A 17,153-nucleotide genomic window follows, 5' to 3' on the forward strand; every position below is an offset into this window, starting at 1 on the left:
GGGCTGCGCTGCCCCTGCTGCCAGGAGCTGCTCCCGGCGGGCTGCATCGGAACCGAGGCACCCGGCACGAAGTTCAGGGGCACGGCTCTCCTCCCTCGGCCTCCACAGGTGCTGTTGGTGCTCGGAAGGGCCCGGGAGCTCCCTGGTTCGCAGCTCCTTGATGGGAGCCATCTGCCCCGCGCCTGGCGCAGGAAGCGCGCCTCCCGCACTCCTCCTTCCTTCCGCTCTGCCCCGCAAGCGGCTCTGCCCGAGAGGAGCCCGGCGCTCGGAGTGTTTTAAATAAAAACCCAGCGGTATCGCCCCTCCGGGCTAGAGCGAGGGGGAAGGCTGTCAGTCGGGGGGCTCGGTCCTCTCCTCCTCCTGTGCCCATCGCATCTCCCCGCGGACCAGCCTGCCCTCCCTGGCTGCTCCCCTCCCTCCCGCCTGTCCGGGACCCGGGTGTGGGGCTGGGGGAGGCGGTGCCCACCCCTCCGCGGGGCCGGGGCAGGGGCGAGCGCTGCCGGCGGGAGCGGTGGCTCGGCAGCCCGGGGCTGCAGCCCGGGCCGGGCTGCGCTGCGCTGGGGGAGCAGGTTTCTTTGTTGGCTGCCGGGTGACTGGTTCCCATTAATCTCCCGCACTGGTCGTGGCCGTCTCCACTTCCTGCCTTCGCATACTTTTCTCTCCCTCGATCTCAGTCCCTTCCCACCCCCTTCCCTCCCCCCTTTCTTTCCCTCTTCCCAGCTTCTCCAAAAAAGCTACAATCGCCCGGGCTGCGGGACGGGGGCTGCAGGCGGCCGGCGGAGGGAGCGCATCCCTGCGCACCTCGGTAAGGGCCGGGGAGGCGCGCTGCCGGGCGGTGGTCGCCTGCGGGGACCCGGGCAGGGGAGCGGGACTGGGGGGAGAAACGATTGCTCGTGCTCCGGGTGGCCGTCCCTGCGCGCCGAGAGCTTCCCGCGAGCGGGGCGGGCCGGGGATGCACGGCGGCGGCGGGAGCTCGCCGGGCGCTGCGGCTCCCCGGACCGCGGAGCTCCCGCGGCAGCGGAGCCGCCGGAGGCCGTGCTGGTGCGGGCCGGCCCCGCGATCCCTGCGGGACCCTGCCCTGCCCTGCCCTGCCCCGGGGGAACGCAGATGGGCGAGGGTCCTTGCGCACGGGCGGAGCGGGGACTCGCTGCTCGGTGCCACCGCCGTGCCTCGCGGGATGCTGCTTTTTGCGGGGGTGGCGAGGGCAGAGGCACCGCGGGGGGACAGAGCCCGCGGGACCCCTTCGGCCGGAGCGGGGTAACTCCACTCCGGCTGTGGGGCTCTGAGCTGGGCAGACGGGGAGCTGCTGCACTTCCCTTCCAATGCCCATTCGCATCGTCGGTCCTGCCGGCTGCGGTGCTTGCGTGCGTGCTGGAAAGTGTAGAGGAGCCACCTGGACTCCGGCGGAAGACTTTAGGATCCCAGGACAGATTTGGCTGAAGAGCTAAGGGAGTTCTGCCTCAGTTCACTTGGTGGGAAAATCAGATGTCCTGCTCCTGGCTTGGTACCAAACGTTTGCGTTACTAAGGTCACTGCAATCAAAGAGTAGCGGTTACATATGAGAGAGCCTTCTTGTGTTTACTCCAGTTTCATCACTCAAATGTACTTCGAATATAGTAGTCAGGCTGAATGAAGCCGGCTGCAGAGTATTACTGCATGGAGTATGTCAGTTAGGAGCGTTTTCTACACCCTGTGCTGACTTGGGGAATACGTTTTCTTTCATTTTTTTGCTGGCTAGTCAGATTTAACTTCAAGCATATGTTAAATAATCCAATAAAATTGGAGTGATCAAAAACCATGGAAGATGAAGGATGAAACTGCTAGCTGTAGTCTGGTTTTTGATGCTAGGATGAACTGAAGTGAGGTTAATTTGCCTTTAAGACTTAAGAATATTTTGTTTATACATGATTAATTTATAGTTGGTGGATGAAAATTTCCAGGTAGTGGAAGGGTAAGTTAACAGGGCAAAGGTAGGAGTATCATGCATTTAAGGTGAGGTTTGAGGAAATCATTTATGTTTTAGGAGCATCAAAATTTAACTTTCATTGTGGTGATCAGGTTATGCAGGTGACATAGTGGAAATCTGTTACCAAGCTGACATGTAAGAGTAAGATTTATGGGTTTGACCATTCATTTCCCACTTTCTTTAAGATTAGTTATTTATAATAAAACTGCAACACATTTATAGCAATGGCGATGTCTATCAAGTTACCCAGGAGTATAGTCAAGCACCTTTTAAAATTAGCTACAGTCTTTGCACTGTTAGGAGTGACAAGACTGACATGGAACTGATATCTTGCTTCTGGGGTGGAACCAGTTTCCTCAAGAGTATGGAGTGATGAAGGGGGCTTTTGGAAAGGTTGACAGGGATGGTGGTGCTGGGCTTCACTGGGGCATGGAGACTGTCCTGCTCCTAGAAGGATGTAGTGTGTGTTCTCATCTTGTGTGCAGAAATAAGAGAGCCCTGCCTGGCCTGGCTTTTTGCTGCTCCCTTCAGGGTGCTAAACTCCCCCAGCCAGCTTGTGTGGCGTAGTCACTGCCCTTCCTGGCTAAGGGGGAGAGATGCCTCTGTCCTCTCCTACCCCTGCAGCATGTTTGTGCTGTGGCTGCCAGGATGTGCTCCAAGGAGCTCAGGATCAAACATTGCTCTTTGCCTTTAAGCAAGTGCCTTCACGTAGGGTGTATCTCCTTCAGGAGTGTGTGACCCTATATTATTGGTGACCCTGTAAACCATTGTGTAATCTGTTGACTGTAACATACCATGCCAATTTATTCTTGGTTGGGAAGTCTTGCCAAGGACTTGATAGAATAGCATGATTTTGTCCACTTTATTGTTTTCATTGTGTTTTATAAACATCTAAGACCCTCTGGGAAGAATCACTGGGGCGGCTGGGCCTCCTTTTTTTAATTGCTGGTTAAATAAATGTTGCCAGTTAAAAAAAAAATTCAAGTGGTATGCAGGATCTCAGAATGCTTGGAACTGCTAAACACTCATGTTTAAGAAGCAGGACTATTTTTAGTGTAGGGGCATTTAAAGAAATGATACAAGCCCCTTGTGAAGAGGTCACTGTGAAGTACACTGAAGAGCCTGCTTTTAACTGGAAAGTAAACCCAAGTTTCCCACAGCTGAGTAAAGCAAAAGAACCAGATTTGTGCTTTTCCTGCTTCACTGAAGAGGGAAAGGATGGATTTTTTTGTTAGTCTACTGTAGTGGAAGTAAGGATGCCCAAATTCTTATCGTACAACAACAACAAAAATGCTGGTCTTAGTGACACCCTCACCTCTCTGATTTCCTCCAGTGAGTGTCTGCAATGGAGATGTAGGACTGAAAGGCATTTGACACCTTTGAAGAGGGGCTGGGAACTGACAGCTGGGAATATGGTGTATCCCTTGGGATCTGTGTTTGTGGGAGGTCAAAAGTCCCTTGCATGAATCCATGGTTGCCATTTTTATCTATACCTAAAGGAACAGGGGTGAAACGAGAGAAGAAAAGATCGTGTGTGTTGAGAACTCCAGGTGATCTGGGCTCCTAAATCACTTCTGAATATGGGACTGAGGTTGCCAAATGAATTACTGTGAATCCAGAGAAGTTTTTCCTCAGTTCATCTGCCTGAGAAATGGAAGTCCTTGCTTTGGATGGCTTAAGACAATGTGGTTTAGGTCAAAGTTACCACTGTGTGCTACAAACATCATGTTGTCTATGAGGTCTTGAGTAATCTAGCTATGTTTAATGTAACCCAGGCTCCTGCAGGGCAGGGGACCAACATCTGGACTGATAAGACTTTCAAAATGTATGAAATGATAGCAGAGTTGATTTTTGGTCCAAACTTCATTGATGTCTTGTTTAGAATAAGTTTAGTTTAGGTTATGAATTTGGGGTTTTTCCTTTTTTTTATTTATTTTTTTTTCCTGTTGCTGAGTGCCATGTGTGTTAGTTTTGTCTGTGTTCTGTAAAGTGTATGCAACTGTTGCTTTTCAGATTTTTTGGTCTGCAGTTGGGATTTAGTTGGCAGTGCAGACAGAGACAAGTTTGGGGAACTGAATCCAAATATTTACATTCTCAATTTGGCCTAGTTTTTGTGCTTGTAAACATTCTTAGTCAAATTGAACTTTGGTGAGGTTATAAGAGGCTTTGCCAAGCCTTGGAGAGTCACACCCTACAAGACCTGAAATTCCCCCTTTTGGGAAGAGTTTTGGATGTTTTTTGGGTGTACATACATCATCTGAGAGTTAGTACTCATCATTTTTATCCCTTATTCGACTGCAAAATCTTTTCTTGTTTGTTGTTTTTTTTTAATGTAAAAATGCCTCATGCTGGTGAGCCGTGTCGAGTTAAATGTCATGGAGGAGAAGTCCTGCCCACTTACGAGGTCCTGTGCAGATTCCATAAATCCTGGTCTCCTATGCTGCTCTAGAGCTGTGCCCTGCTAGAGAGGGGCCATGGTGGAGATTCCCCTCTATCTGTAGCTACCTTTTTCCTGGTCCTTGTTGCTTCATTGTGCAGAAGATTTTAAGACGTATTTGAGCAATGGGGATGCTTGCTTATGGAATTTCAGATTTAAATCCTCTTTTCATTCTTGTAGGCTTTGAGCAGCTGTCAGATTTTACTAGAAACTTCTGATCCACTGAAGACTGAGCCTAAAAGATGTGTTCTCCATTAGCAGTTGAACTTTCTGAAGTCAACACTACTACAAACTGTAGGGACAGGGATCTACTACATTAACACTTCATGGCCAACCCACCCTCACATGTGGGGATTGTGTGTTCCTGTTAGGGGCTGTTGCTGATAATCAGAGTTTGCAGCTAGGATAGTTTAGTTGCAGAGAGCTGGAGACTATTCTGGGCTAGAGGTGACTGCAGTGAATTACAGTAAGAGTTCTTACTCACCAGTTGAGGTCTGGAGTGTTCTTAGCCAGCTGAGTCTGGCCTGCCTTAGCTTAATCCACGGTGAACATGTTTGGAGTAATGTAACTTGGAGTGTATTCTCAGATAGTTAAAGCTGTCTGGGGAGATGAATGGTCTAATTCCTACAGCCAGTGCTTTTGCTACATTCTGCTGTGATCTTCTGACCTTGGAGATGTGCTTGGTATGTTGAGGAGCACAGGACAGGAGTAGGTGTTCACTTTTAATGTCACCTTCACCCCATCTTTGAAGACATGTTTGGTGGAGCTGTGTCTGTAGGCTGCAAAGCTGTCAGCTGCTGCGGTGTAGTTGAGAATTCAGTGAATTTGTGCAAGAGGAGAATTCCTTAAGGACTCAGGGAAAGCACAGTGGGTTTCTGTCGGAAGTGCACCCTGTGTGTGTTCACACACACAGGAACGGGATGTTATTCCAGTTTCAGTGTATCTGTCTCCTAATTGCTCTTTAAAATGAAGATGTAAGAATGCTTAATGTGTTAACATTTAGTGTTAGGACTGGTGCCAGCACAGGAAACCAGGTCTTTGAGTTGAAACTTTTAACATTATTCTCTAACTCCCACGTTATTAAAAACAGTCACTGCATAAAGTTTTAAAGCCATAATTAATTTTATCATTTTGATGAGGTTGTCACACTGAATTACTGGTTTGCATTTTTTCCCCTTAGAAAAAAGATTAGTAGTCTTCATGGGACACCCAGTCACAATCACAGGAGACAGATGCTAACTGACTAGCACTGTGCAGAGCACTCTGCTCAGCCTGCTGTTCCAAGTACTAGGGCAGAGACCAAAAATTTTGGGAGGGCTGGCCTGGAAGATCTTGCAACCCTTCTTCAGCGAGGAGCAGATGTTTCAGACACTGACTCTGCTCATTGTTCTGGGAAGTCCTTCAAGTTAGGAGATGAATCTGTCTCTTGACATTTTTCCTTTCAACTTGAGGGCGTGCAAATAGTTTTTGCAATATGGGGTGAAATTAATGAAGAGTTCTAATGATTTTGATCCTTTGTCCTGATGAAAACTCCTATCACTTGAAGTCACAGGAAAGGGCCTAAAGTCATGTTTCTTTCTATGTGGGCACAAAGAAATGGGACATATTGATTGACTCACTGTGTGTGAAAGTGCTTCTCATTTGGGCTACTAGGATTGTAATGGTTGAAGTTTCCAGTTTACCTCATATCTTAATCCTGACTCCAGACTTGCAAAATCCTGTTATCCAGTGTTATTCAAATGAGCTTTATGAGCCAGGAATATTGTTTTGAAGATATGGCAAATGAGTAAAGTGCAAAACCTTACCAAATAATCAGGAAGCTATGATTATTTCTACTGTGAAGCTGCAAATCAGGCTGCAGTTCCATACCACAGCTTGTGTTTTTACTGCCTGCTATATTGTTAACTTAATCTTTGTGCAGAACATCACCTGTGCCATTCAAACTGCATAAGAAATGTCTGACTTGAAAGAAAGTAGAGATCAGGATTGGAAAGGAAAAATAGGATCATAAGGAAGAGGCATAAAATCATCCGAATCTCCCCGAAGGCTGTTTGTAAAGATTACTTAACAATCTCCAAAACCATTAACACAGCATTCACTTCTCATCAGTACAACTCATGCAGCTTTAGGTTAGTGTGTGCATTTCTGTTGGTGTTTTATGGATGTATCCACCACCGTTTCTCCTGCGGAAATGAGTAAATATCTGGAATTACTCAATTGTAGTAAAGGGAAAAACAAGAATAAGCACAGGGAGCTCATGCTGTCTCCTTTTCACCTGTCTTATTTGAAAGCCCTTGGAACACTCAGGGGTACTTGCAAGTTTTAATGGCACAATCCTGATTGCCTGGATTTGTTATTATTCAGCCTCAGGGTATCTTGCAAGACTCCCTCTCTGCTTTCACAGGTGCTGTGCTTCAGCTCTTCCCTTCCCAGTGCTAAGGATTGGTGCAGAGGTGTTTCCTGCTGATTGGCCCAGTGTTCATTAGCCTCTGAAGCAGCACTACTCTTGCTGCTGTAGTTGCAGAGCAGCTGGCAGAGGAGCTGCTCTTTCTCTCCAGAGATGTCCTCGGGCCTGGGAAGCAAAGGGGGATGTTGCCAGGTGGCAGAGCTACCTTCTCATCTAGTGCCAAGGTGAGCTGGGGATAATCTTCTTTTGCTTGCTCTGCTTTTCCTGTGGCTGCATGACTTGGATAACACAGGTAACTCTCTAGAAAAAATAAATTCAGGAGAGGTAAGGGCTCCCAGACTCTTGCCATTTTACCTGTATTAAGGCTTCATCTAAATCCTTGTGTTTTGGGGAAGCTTGTCTGTTAGCTCCCAGGGAAATGTTGTCTTTTCTCTTCCTTAGTGTACTGCTTTTCTTCTTTCTCCTTTTAGCCCTTAGCTTCCCTCTGAAAGCACTCCAAGCCCAGCAGCTGGGCTGTAACGAACTCTGTGTGTGCCATAATCTCTACTTGTGCTGCTGCTTCCAAGCTGTAGATGGATGTGAGACCAACATTTTGTGGATGCCACTCCCACTGTGGCTTGGGATTTGTTAAGCCCTAGAAAGGGGATAAATGGTGACAAATTCTTCATCCACTTGTGAGCATCGAGGCTTCTTGTCTGTCACAGACAACCTGTGATAGCAGCTACTTGAGTTGCTGGTGGCATATTCCATTGTTTGTCTGCTCTGATATTGACATTTGTATTTAGTGGAATGCCAAGAGAGGTATCAGACTGCTTTGTGCTGTTAAAGAGTATTACATAAGATTTAATTGTGATTTCAGCTTTAATTCTGATGTTGTTTGCCATTGAGTTGTCTCCCTGTGAGGCAGTTATCTGTGAGCTGGAGAAACCAGCAGAGAAATTGGTGAAAGCTCAGCTAAGGCTCTGTCTCCCAAACAAAGCAGTGAGAGAACCATGGAGTTTGCAGTGACAGACACATGCTCCAGAGAGAGTAACAGTGGAAGGCAAAGTTAAGACAAATACTTTGTCTGCCTATTCACCTCCAAGAGATTGCATCTGGGTGGGGGGAACACTCTGGGATGTATGGCTGAGGGGATGTGTGTGTCTTATCTTTTCAGTTGTGCAGATCATTGTATATTGTGATATTTCTGGCAGCTGAAAAATGACAGGAGCTAATACCTAGCTTAAAGGCACAGTCTTTGAGAAACATGGGAGAAGTTTCTTGCTGCTCTGAGTGAAGCCAGCTTCTCTTTTGAAGGTTAATGGTTCACATTCAATCCATTATCATTTTTTGTAGTAGAAAGCATTATTATGTACAGAGAGCATGAGATGAATCTGACTGATTTTTGGCATACTGGTGTTGACCCAGAACTACTGTGGGTAGACTGATGTGATAGAGGAAAGGATCTGGCCTACTCTTAAATCTGGAGAGACAGTAGACTATTTTGCTCTGTAGAAGTGCAGCTGAGCCAGCGGGCTTGGAGGTGTGCTCTGGAAGCAGGACAATTAAGGTAAGTGGCATATTCATGTGATAAATTCAAATGTATAATGTATATTCATGAGCCTATGGATAATGGCTAAAACAGCAGGAATCCAGCCCTGCGTAGCCAAGTGCTTTGTCTTGGACTGAAAACTTCCTTTTCCCTTTCCCATGTGCTTTGCAGCAGGACAGGCTGGCAAGCACATCTGCCTGTCCAGCCCAGACAAACATGTAGTGGGAAGGTCACCTGGGGTGGAGACCACACAGAGCAGCTGCTTTGGGCCACATGAATTATCCCAGCAGTGTCTGCTCACCTCTTCCTCACCTGGCTCTGTAGTTCTGGCTGCAACTTTTCGAATTGTTTCCGAATCTACTTTTTTTTTTTTTAAATTAACTTTCACCTCCTAGTTAGGCAAAGAGTTAGGGGCAAGTACGTGTTACCTTTTTTTTTTGTGGAGACTTAGGATAACCCTAAATATTGGCTAGTCATTGAGAGATGTTTTGATCCAGGATTCGTTGACATAAATGAGATTTTATATTTATATATATATATATATATATATATATATATATATATATATATATATAAAAGTTTTTGTTTTCAATACACAATGAAGACTTGCCTCCATAACTTCTACAAACTGAACGGAGTATTCCTATACTGGGTCTAATGGAGATAGGTTATTATCCTCTCTAGGCTGTATCATGTGGATTTAAAAACCTGAATGATGAGGGCCTCCAAACAAAACTAAGATTGGTGGTGTTTTAGGAGTAGGGCAATGACAGTAAAAAGCAGGAGCTGAATTCAGATAGTAGCAGAAAGATGATGGGCTATAGCAACAGAGTAGCATCTTTCGTTTGGAATTTTAAAAGCTCTGAACAAAATGAGAACAAATGAATACAAGACTGCATCTGACTCTGGTAGATGAGGGAAACCTCAGTGCAGATGAGAAGGATTGGGAAGATAATTCTGGGAACAGATAAACCCATTTTTTTTTCATTTTTAGTTTAAGTCTTGGGAAAATCAGAAATATATTGTGTGGCAAAACATTTTCTTTTGTATTGAAGTACAAGTACCCAGAGTAGTGCTTTTGAGATGACAATATTGATGCTACCCTTCAGTGCTTTCAATGGTTTCCACCTGCTCCCACAACATAAAGTGTGACTCTAAGTGGAGTTACTTTTGTTCAAGAGGTATATGATCAGGTGGTAAGGCTTTTAATATTCCGTTTCTTCTCTGTGTAATCTCAAATATTTATAAAGGACCATATATAGAGATATGATATTAATACATTTTTTTTCCTTGAAAAGGATGAATTCTTCTTTCTCTGCTTATGTCTGATTTTTGAGTCTTAGTCAAAATCATTTTTTCTGGTTACAAGGAGGCAGTTATTTTGCATCCACTGTCCCCATCCTTCCCCTCATTATAAACCTGTGCCATGAGGCAAAGATACGTTCTGGTACATCAGTGTGCAGCTCAGGTTTACATCTTACACAGAGTATATTTATCGTGGCTATTCAAAATAAAATAATTTACCCATTTCTTTTCACAAATATTTCAAGCAGTGCTTTCTGTATGTGGATTTAATTAGCCCTTTTTAAGGGAATGGAAACAGAGATTTGCTTTGACACCCAAGTTATAACAGCAGATGTTCCATTTATTGCTAAACTTCCTTTTGACCAGGGAATGGGGGGGATAAAGACCCTTTCTACCTTCACAGTTTCTGATCTCTGTTAGTAAGTCCTCAGCTCTCTGTGAAGCCTTGACTAGGTTAGATTCAAATAGAACAAAAAATGCTCAGGCTTTTTATACCACCCTGCCGAGATTTTCTAAGTCATTTATGACAATTAGAGGCTCATTTTCCATTAAAGTCAGTTTGAACCAAGTACAAAAATCCTCAGTGTGGCTTTGGCCTAATTGTTTAACAATAAAATGTCCACATGTTCCTCTTAGAGGGAACTTGGGACATTCACATTAGGAATGTGCAAGCAAAAGGCAACAACTTATTTTTTCAGTGTTTTCCTTGTATTAAAGATAGTTCTATGTGTCTGTATCTATATCTTTGTTGAAACAGAAAAATACCTCTTTCTTAAAACAATTTGGCCCAAAAATACCTGCTTTGCTTCTGTTCCCACATTTGGAAGAACACAGGTTTGCTCTGTAATGGTGTTTCTGTACTTTTTTCCCTTTGATTTTTAACCACTCTGGGAATAATCACCCATGAGGAAGAACATGTTGATCTTTCTCCAGAAGAGAATAATTTATTTTTCATAACAACTAAGTACAATGACTGTGGAAAGAAAGAAAGAAAGAAATCTGGGTAAAGAGTTACTACCTAGCAAATCTCTTGTCCAGTTGATGCTTTTTTGCTCACTCTTTCAGAATCCTCTAAGTCATTCTGTTACCTGGAACCTCAGTTTCCCTGTGTGTTCAACAGTAAGGCACAGTTTAATACTAGTAATAACTGATCTCTCCCCATGTATTCCTGAGATCTGCACATTCAGAAGCAAAAGCAACCAGATGTTTGTGTTTAGCTGTTTTTTATGACACGCACCTTTGCAGTGTGCTGCATTTCTTTTGTAACCTGGAAAGGTTGTGATGGGCTGAAATTGCCTTCTGAAGGGTGGTGGCAGTTTTCCTGTAGGGTTTCAGTGAGCCTGAGCAGTGCACGTGGCTCGGGGAGCTCTGAGCCTGGGAAGGCTGAAACTCGTGTTTGTTCTGCGCCAACACCTTTGGCCGAGCAAAGAGAAGGTGTTGATGTTGGAAGGAGCTGCAGCCCTGCTCCCTTGCCAAGTATGGGGTGAAGCCCTGAAGGAAGGAATAGCAATGATGTGTGACCCAGCAAAGGGTGTTCAAGACTACTCTCTCTGAGTAGCTGGACCCTCTGAGGCGCGTGAGGACTCACCACCTGCCAGCCAGGCACTCTTGTGAGATGCTCAAAGCATCCAGGCTTTATAGGCCTGTTAAAGCAGCACTGTGCAAAATGCTGTTTTTCTGTGATGCAGCAGGATTTCTGACTTTTCTTTTTCTCCAAGTATTTCCCATTGTCCAGGAACTGTAGCATCTATCAGGTTACACTTTCATTTCAACAAAATGCTACCAATATGCTTGCAGTTAACCATGCTACATAAATACTTTTTTTTACTGCTTTATTAAATGTGTAACAAATCTGTTTGGCAGCCACCTAATAGGAAATGGTGTATAGGTCTCTCTTGTACATTTACTGAGCTCTAAAGTTTTCAGGTTCGGGTTAAATTGGGTTTTGGATATCACTTTCTTTGAAAAAAACTTTTCAAATAGCCTTATTTCTTTCTCAGTCCTCTAGATTCTGTAGGAACTCTGCTAGTTTTTTATATGTGCTGCCTGTTTGAATTGACTTGAGTCCCCTGAAGCAAACTTTGCTGCAACTTTTTTGAATTTCACTTTTGTGTAAATGGATAGAATTTGGGTCAAATATTTTTAAGCTACATACATAAAATACAAAAGGGGGAGAACAAGCAGATAACAGGAGATGTGTTTACATCCTTAGCTGTGCTTTGGTTTACAACCCTAGCTTTGGTTTCACTGTGTCTTTTTGCAAATGTTTGGTAACACAGCCGTAGTTTTTCTCCTGTCCCCTCTCTTGAGGAGGGGATGCAGGCTGGAGAAGTGAACTGTTCGCTTTTCTTCCTCCCCCAGTATTTTTCTGGTCTTTTTCTACATTGATGTAGACATTTCCAGAGCCTGGGTCACAAGCTGGGTTAGCTGATCTTTAATGACAGTGCTTTATTTTATTTACCAAAAGTTTCTTTCAGTATCTTACTAGATTTGTTGCTACTCTGGAAACTCTCCTTTCCTTGTAAACTGATGGTGGGAGATAGTTTCATCAGGAGAACAGGCTGGCTGGCAATTTCTGGCTTAGATGGAGGAAGAAGGAACATGAAAGGGACATAAAGTGCTTTCAACTTGCATGAGACTGAATGGAGGTGATTTAGTATACTGGCTGCTTGTTTCTCTCAGAACTCTTCTCTGTCCTAAGGGAGTCCCTCCTGCAAAGTCTCCTTGGTTTAGGCAGTTTGTGACCTACCCCTGGCCCCACAGCTGCTCCATCCTCAGGCAGTTTGGGCATGTCTTTACAGTGGGCCAAATGCCAATTGCATATTTGGGAATGAAACCCCATGAGGGTTTTTTGTATTTTTTTTTTCAAGCCAGAAAAAGGAATCATGAAAATGTCTGGGTTTTGCATTTTGCAAAGGATGTTGTTCACAGTAAGGGCAATGGAAGTCTAAACCTTGAACTGCATTAACGCACTTGCATTTTGCTGAGGTAACTCAAATACTTGAGTGCATACAAACAGCATGATACTCTGTTTCTTAGAGGATCATGAAGCAATGATAAAAACTCCCAACAAGGTGAAAGTGGACTTAAGTTTTTCCAGTGGTTTTGTTTCCCATTTGGAAACCTGATCCATTGATTGTTTTCTCTACAGTGCTTAGTAGCAACAGCAAATGAATCGAAAGCAGGGACAAGTATCTGTATTTCCCTAGTTGATACTTAACAAGATCAGATTCTATATCCTTCTGTAAGGCTGAGTGATGCCCAGTTTGTGCTACCTGTGAGTGTAGTTGTAAGGAAATCAATGCCTATAATACACTGGATTTCTGCTTCATATGTTTAGAAAGCTGCTCCTGGGGGCTTGCTGCACAGTGAGGGTCATGCTCCTCGCTGGAATTTGCCATGCCCACCTACAGTGCCCTTCCTTACTCTAAGACTGAACGCCAGTCTTTTCTGCAATGTTGTTTGAAAGATCAATGGAGGAAAGTAGCCTGTACCCTGCTTTTCAGGGTATTTCCTACTCCATTTTAATGTACAAGGGTGAAAATACCCCAGTATGATAGCGTGTTACTCTTGCTTGGAGAAGCAGGATGACATTTTCCAGCAGCCTTGGAAGCAGAGTGGAATCTGCCTTTGAATAGGACTGTGGCTTTGGCAAAGCATAGTTTGTGATATGAGACTGGCTTTTGTCTTTAAAGTCCTCTAAAACATTCTGACTAAACTGTTTCTCCTAGGCTAGACAGACTGGGAAAGGCTCAGTCTGTGGGCAGGAGACCTCCCAAGAGCCTGCTTGGTTCTGTGATTCAGTTAATGGCATCTGTCCCCTGACCAGAGAAGATGTGTGCCAGTGGTCCAGCAAGGAGCTGAGGGCACAGTCCTCTTGGACATCATGGTTTTCAAATGAGATTTGGATCAGGTGCTGGGCTTAACACTTGTGCCTGTCTGCCTGAGGAGTTATTGCATCTCTTGGATCTAAGCAATTGTTGAAGGCACCCTGAGCTCACCAAAATGTAATTAAAGTGTCATCTAAAGATAACACAAGACCAGCCTACCAACACTGTTAAACAATCACGAACAGAACAGATTAAGTTAGCCACTAAATCAAACCAGGAAAACACTCCCTTCTACCCTTACCAACCCCTACAAAGATTTGTTGCTTTTGACTCCTCCTTGGAAGATTACCAAATTTGGAAATGTGAGCTATTTCTGACCAGTTTGGCATCAAGAATAGTGCTATTTGAGTACTTTTATTTTATTTTGGCTTACTGCACTTCTGCTTCCACAAACTTCCCTCTTGCTCTAAATGGATACAACAATATTTTGTCCTTTGTGCCCTCTATACTTCTGTGGCTTTGCACTGTTAAATGAGTATTATGTTTTGCTCCAGAAACAGCTGTATTCCAGATGAAGCAATTTGTGTGAATGCCCAATTTTCATTATTTATTTTTCAAAGGTGTTGCAAGGTTATTAATTGTTAAATGACTTGAAATTCGTCCTTGAGGAATAACCTATAACTTGAAGCAGCATTTAAGGCAATGAAGGCATAAAGATGCCTATATGTGTTTTGAAGTCTTTAGCTCATATTTGTGCTGGAAATAATACCTAGCTCTGATACAGCACTTTCCAATGCAATTCTCCAAAGTGCTTTGCAAAGCTGGATGGAGCCATTACTAGAGCTAATTAAAAGGTTTTGATTCAATGAAACATGATTAAAATATGCTGTTTTGCTTGTGCTGAACGCTTTCTGGAATTCATTTGATGCTAGGAGAACTTCCTGAGGGGCCCAGAGTGGACTAAAGACCTAACTGAAACAGAAACAAACCCAGCAACTTCTGTCTATGGGAGAATGGACACATCAGCAGAACTGGCTTACTGTGCAACATCAAGTTTTTTGGTTTCATTCAAACATGAGATAAAAGCAAGGAACGACACTGTGGATATTGTGATGTCCTTGAATAATTGTAGCCAGTGTCTCTATTTTGTAGGTTAAGAAATCAAAGTGGAGGAAAACAAAATTATTTGCATGACTTGAATTGCCAAATATGCCAAAGAAGGAGCTGGGGCTTTGAGTCTTTCTGGCCACGAAGTTGCCTCTGATGCTTCACCATAGTTTAACAAGGCTTGCTTTATCACTTTTGCATAAAACCCATTATTTCCAGAAATTAAAATTCTAAGCAAAGTGAAACATGTACATAAATAGTAACAGTGAATTTCTCCTGGTCAAAGACAAGGGAAGCTAGACCTACCTTTAGTGGTAAGTGCTTATGCTGCAAATGAGAACAAAGCATTCAGTGTTTCACTGCTGATATATTGCAGTATGCATGGAGCTTCTTGGAGTTTGAGAGCGGAAATGGAACTGGAATTAATTTCCTCAGAATTATAGAAAAATAAATTGAATTCCTGCTGTTTATCAGTGTCTCTAACAACATACCTGTTATGACATCATAGAATAGACGACAAAAGAATAGTGAGATATACCTGTGGCAAGGTGGATTTGTACTAGAAATTTTTGAAGGTAATTGATCCAGACAAGTACTGCAGTGCTGCCCCACTCTTTGTTGAGGCCATCCTGAAGACAACACTTACTCTGCAGTGCTTTGCTGTTGGGAAGTGAAAAGAAGGTACTGCCCTTGAGTCAGAAAAGGCCTTCCTCCAACAGAAGGCAGAGATTCAATGCCCCATTTATTGTCTTGACATTTTGTTTTATTGTTCCAGTTTGTAGAGCAGTCTCCAGAGGTTTCTAAAGTATGCATGAATAAGAGAGAGAAATGAACTCTTAGTTTCTTTTGGGAATTTTAGCTTGGAGACAGGCTTGTCTATTTAAACACATCTCTTGCTCCTATTGGCTTTGGCAAGAATCTGGGCGGCACAGTACCCTCCCACCTCATCTTCTAATGTTTCTCCATACCTACCTTCCTTGTTCATGCCATGCTGTTTGTTAACAAGTCTTAGTTCTCTGATTTTTTTTTTTCATTGACCATCCTTTATTACCTTTATTCGTATTCCAGTGTAGTCTACAGCCACCAGTTGGTGATTTAAGCCAGATTTCTCAGTCTTTCTGCATGCAGTGTCTGTAAGCAGTATCAAAGGTCCCTTTTTGATGTAAAAAAAGCAGATATAAGAAGTGGACAGGAACCAGAGAAATATCTGTTCGCTTTGATTTATTTATTGGTAGTATACTAAAAAGAGGTCAAAGATGTCACCCACTAAAAATTCTCAGAGGTTGTGGGGTGACTGGGATATAAGTAGATTTAGGCAGCATTGGTCTTGAAAAATTATGTATGGGAATCTTCATCACATATGGGAGAGAAGTTATGTTTATATCCCAGAATATAAATGAGATGCTAACTGGAACAGCTTTGTAGTGTGGAATGCCTCTCTTTCCTTCACAGCTTTACACAGTTCAGTGCTTCCCCCTCTTCATGTCCTCATGCCTAAGGAATGCAGACGAATAGCTGGAAAAGGTTTGTCTTAGTGCTGTTGGGTCATTAAGGTTCTTGGCCAAAATATATCCCTGACCTCCCTGGTCAGAGGAAATGTCATCAATGGCAACGGTTTCACTGAGACTTTAGCTAGAGTGTCTCAGCTGTTGTGGATGAAGCCTGAGGGTGCTGAAGGGGATAGACCAAAACCTGCTATAACTCTTGGTAAGTGTGTGTCTGGTGAAAACCTTTATGCCTCATTTCATGCAAGGAGAATGCCTGCAGACAGTACAGAGAGGCATTCCTCCTGTGTCCATATTTTTATAAAACTTCAGGACACTTCTCATTAAAATCCCAGTGACAGAGGGTCTGTTGGCCTCCAGCTGTGGAAATTCAGCTCTTAGAAGGAGCTGTGCATCAATTACGAAGGTGTGTAATTAACACTGAACTGATTGTATCACAAATTTTGAAGCAAACTGCTTCCAAAAAATCTATGTGCGTGGACATGAGGCATTTTAATTTTTTTCCATAGAGGAGCAATCAGCACAGCTTTCTGCTGCACAGCTCATGCCTCCAGCAAGCTCTCACTGAACTGGAGCTGCCTGCAGCCTTGCAGCACAAATGGATCTGAGCAGTGTGATCTGAGAGAATGTTTATGAAAAACACCGGAAATGTTGTCAGGCTGGCATCAGGAGGAATGGTAATACCTGATCAAGGAGAAGCGACAAGAGCCAAATTCTAGGATCTTGAAATCCAGCCAGCAAATTGGAATTATGTAGGAAGCAATACAAAAATCTTGTGGAATATTCTATATTTTTCTTGCATTAGACAGCTGTTTCTATATATCTGAATATAATCAAATACTCTGAATAGACCATAGAATCCTTTAGGTTGGAAAAAGCCTCTAGGATCAGAGACTACAACTGTTAACCCAGCACTGCTAAGTCCACCATTAAACAGTGTCCCTAAGTGCCACATCCACATGGCTTTTAAAATACCTCCAGGAATGATGACTCAGCCACTTCCCTGGCAGCTTGACACCGTTTTGGTGGAGAAATTTTTCCTTATATCCAAACTTAATCTCCCCT

General features: G+C 43.7%; 1 protein-coding gene across 2 annotated transcripts in view; it reads left to right on the forward strand.

Annotated features, from left to right (window-relative positions):
• Positions 1-528: 528 nt before the first annotated feature.
• DENND2B (DENN domain containing 2B) overlaps positions 529-17,153 on the forward strand; it is a 152,651-nt gene continuing 136,026 nt past the window's right edge. For both annotated transcript variants that reach the window (XM_038139669.1, XM_038139668.1), the window contains exon 1: positions 529-805. The gene's annotated coding sequence lies outside the window, so the exon portion shown is untranslated. The remainder of the gene's footprint in view (positions 806-17,153) is intronic.

This window comes from Motacilla alba, chromosome 5, assembly GCF_015832195.1.
Source record: "Motacilla alba alba isolate MOTALB_02 chromosome 5, Motacilla_alba_V1.0_pri, whole genome shotgun sequence".
NCBI classification, from domain to species: Eukaryota; Metazoa; Chordata; class Aves; order Passeriformes; family Motacillidae; genus Motacilla; species Motacilla alba.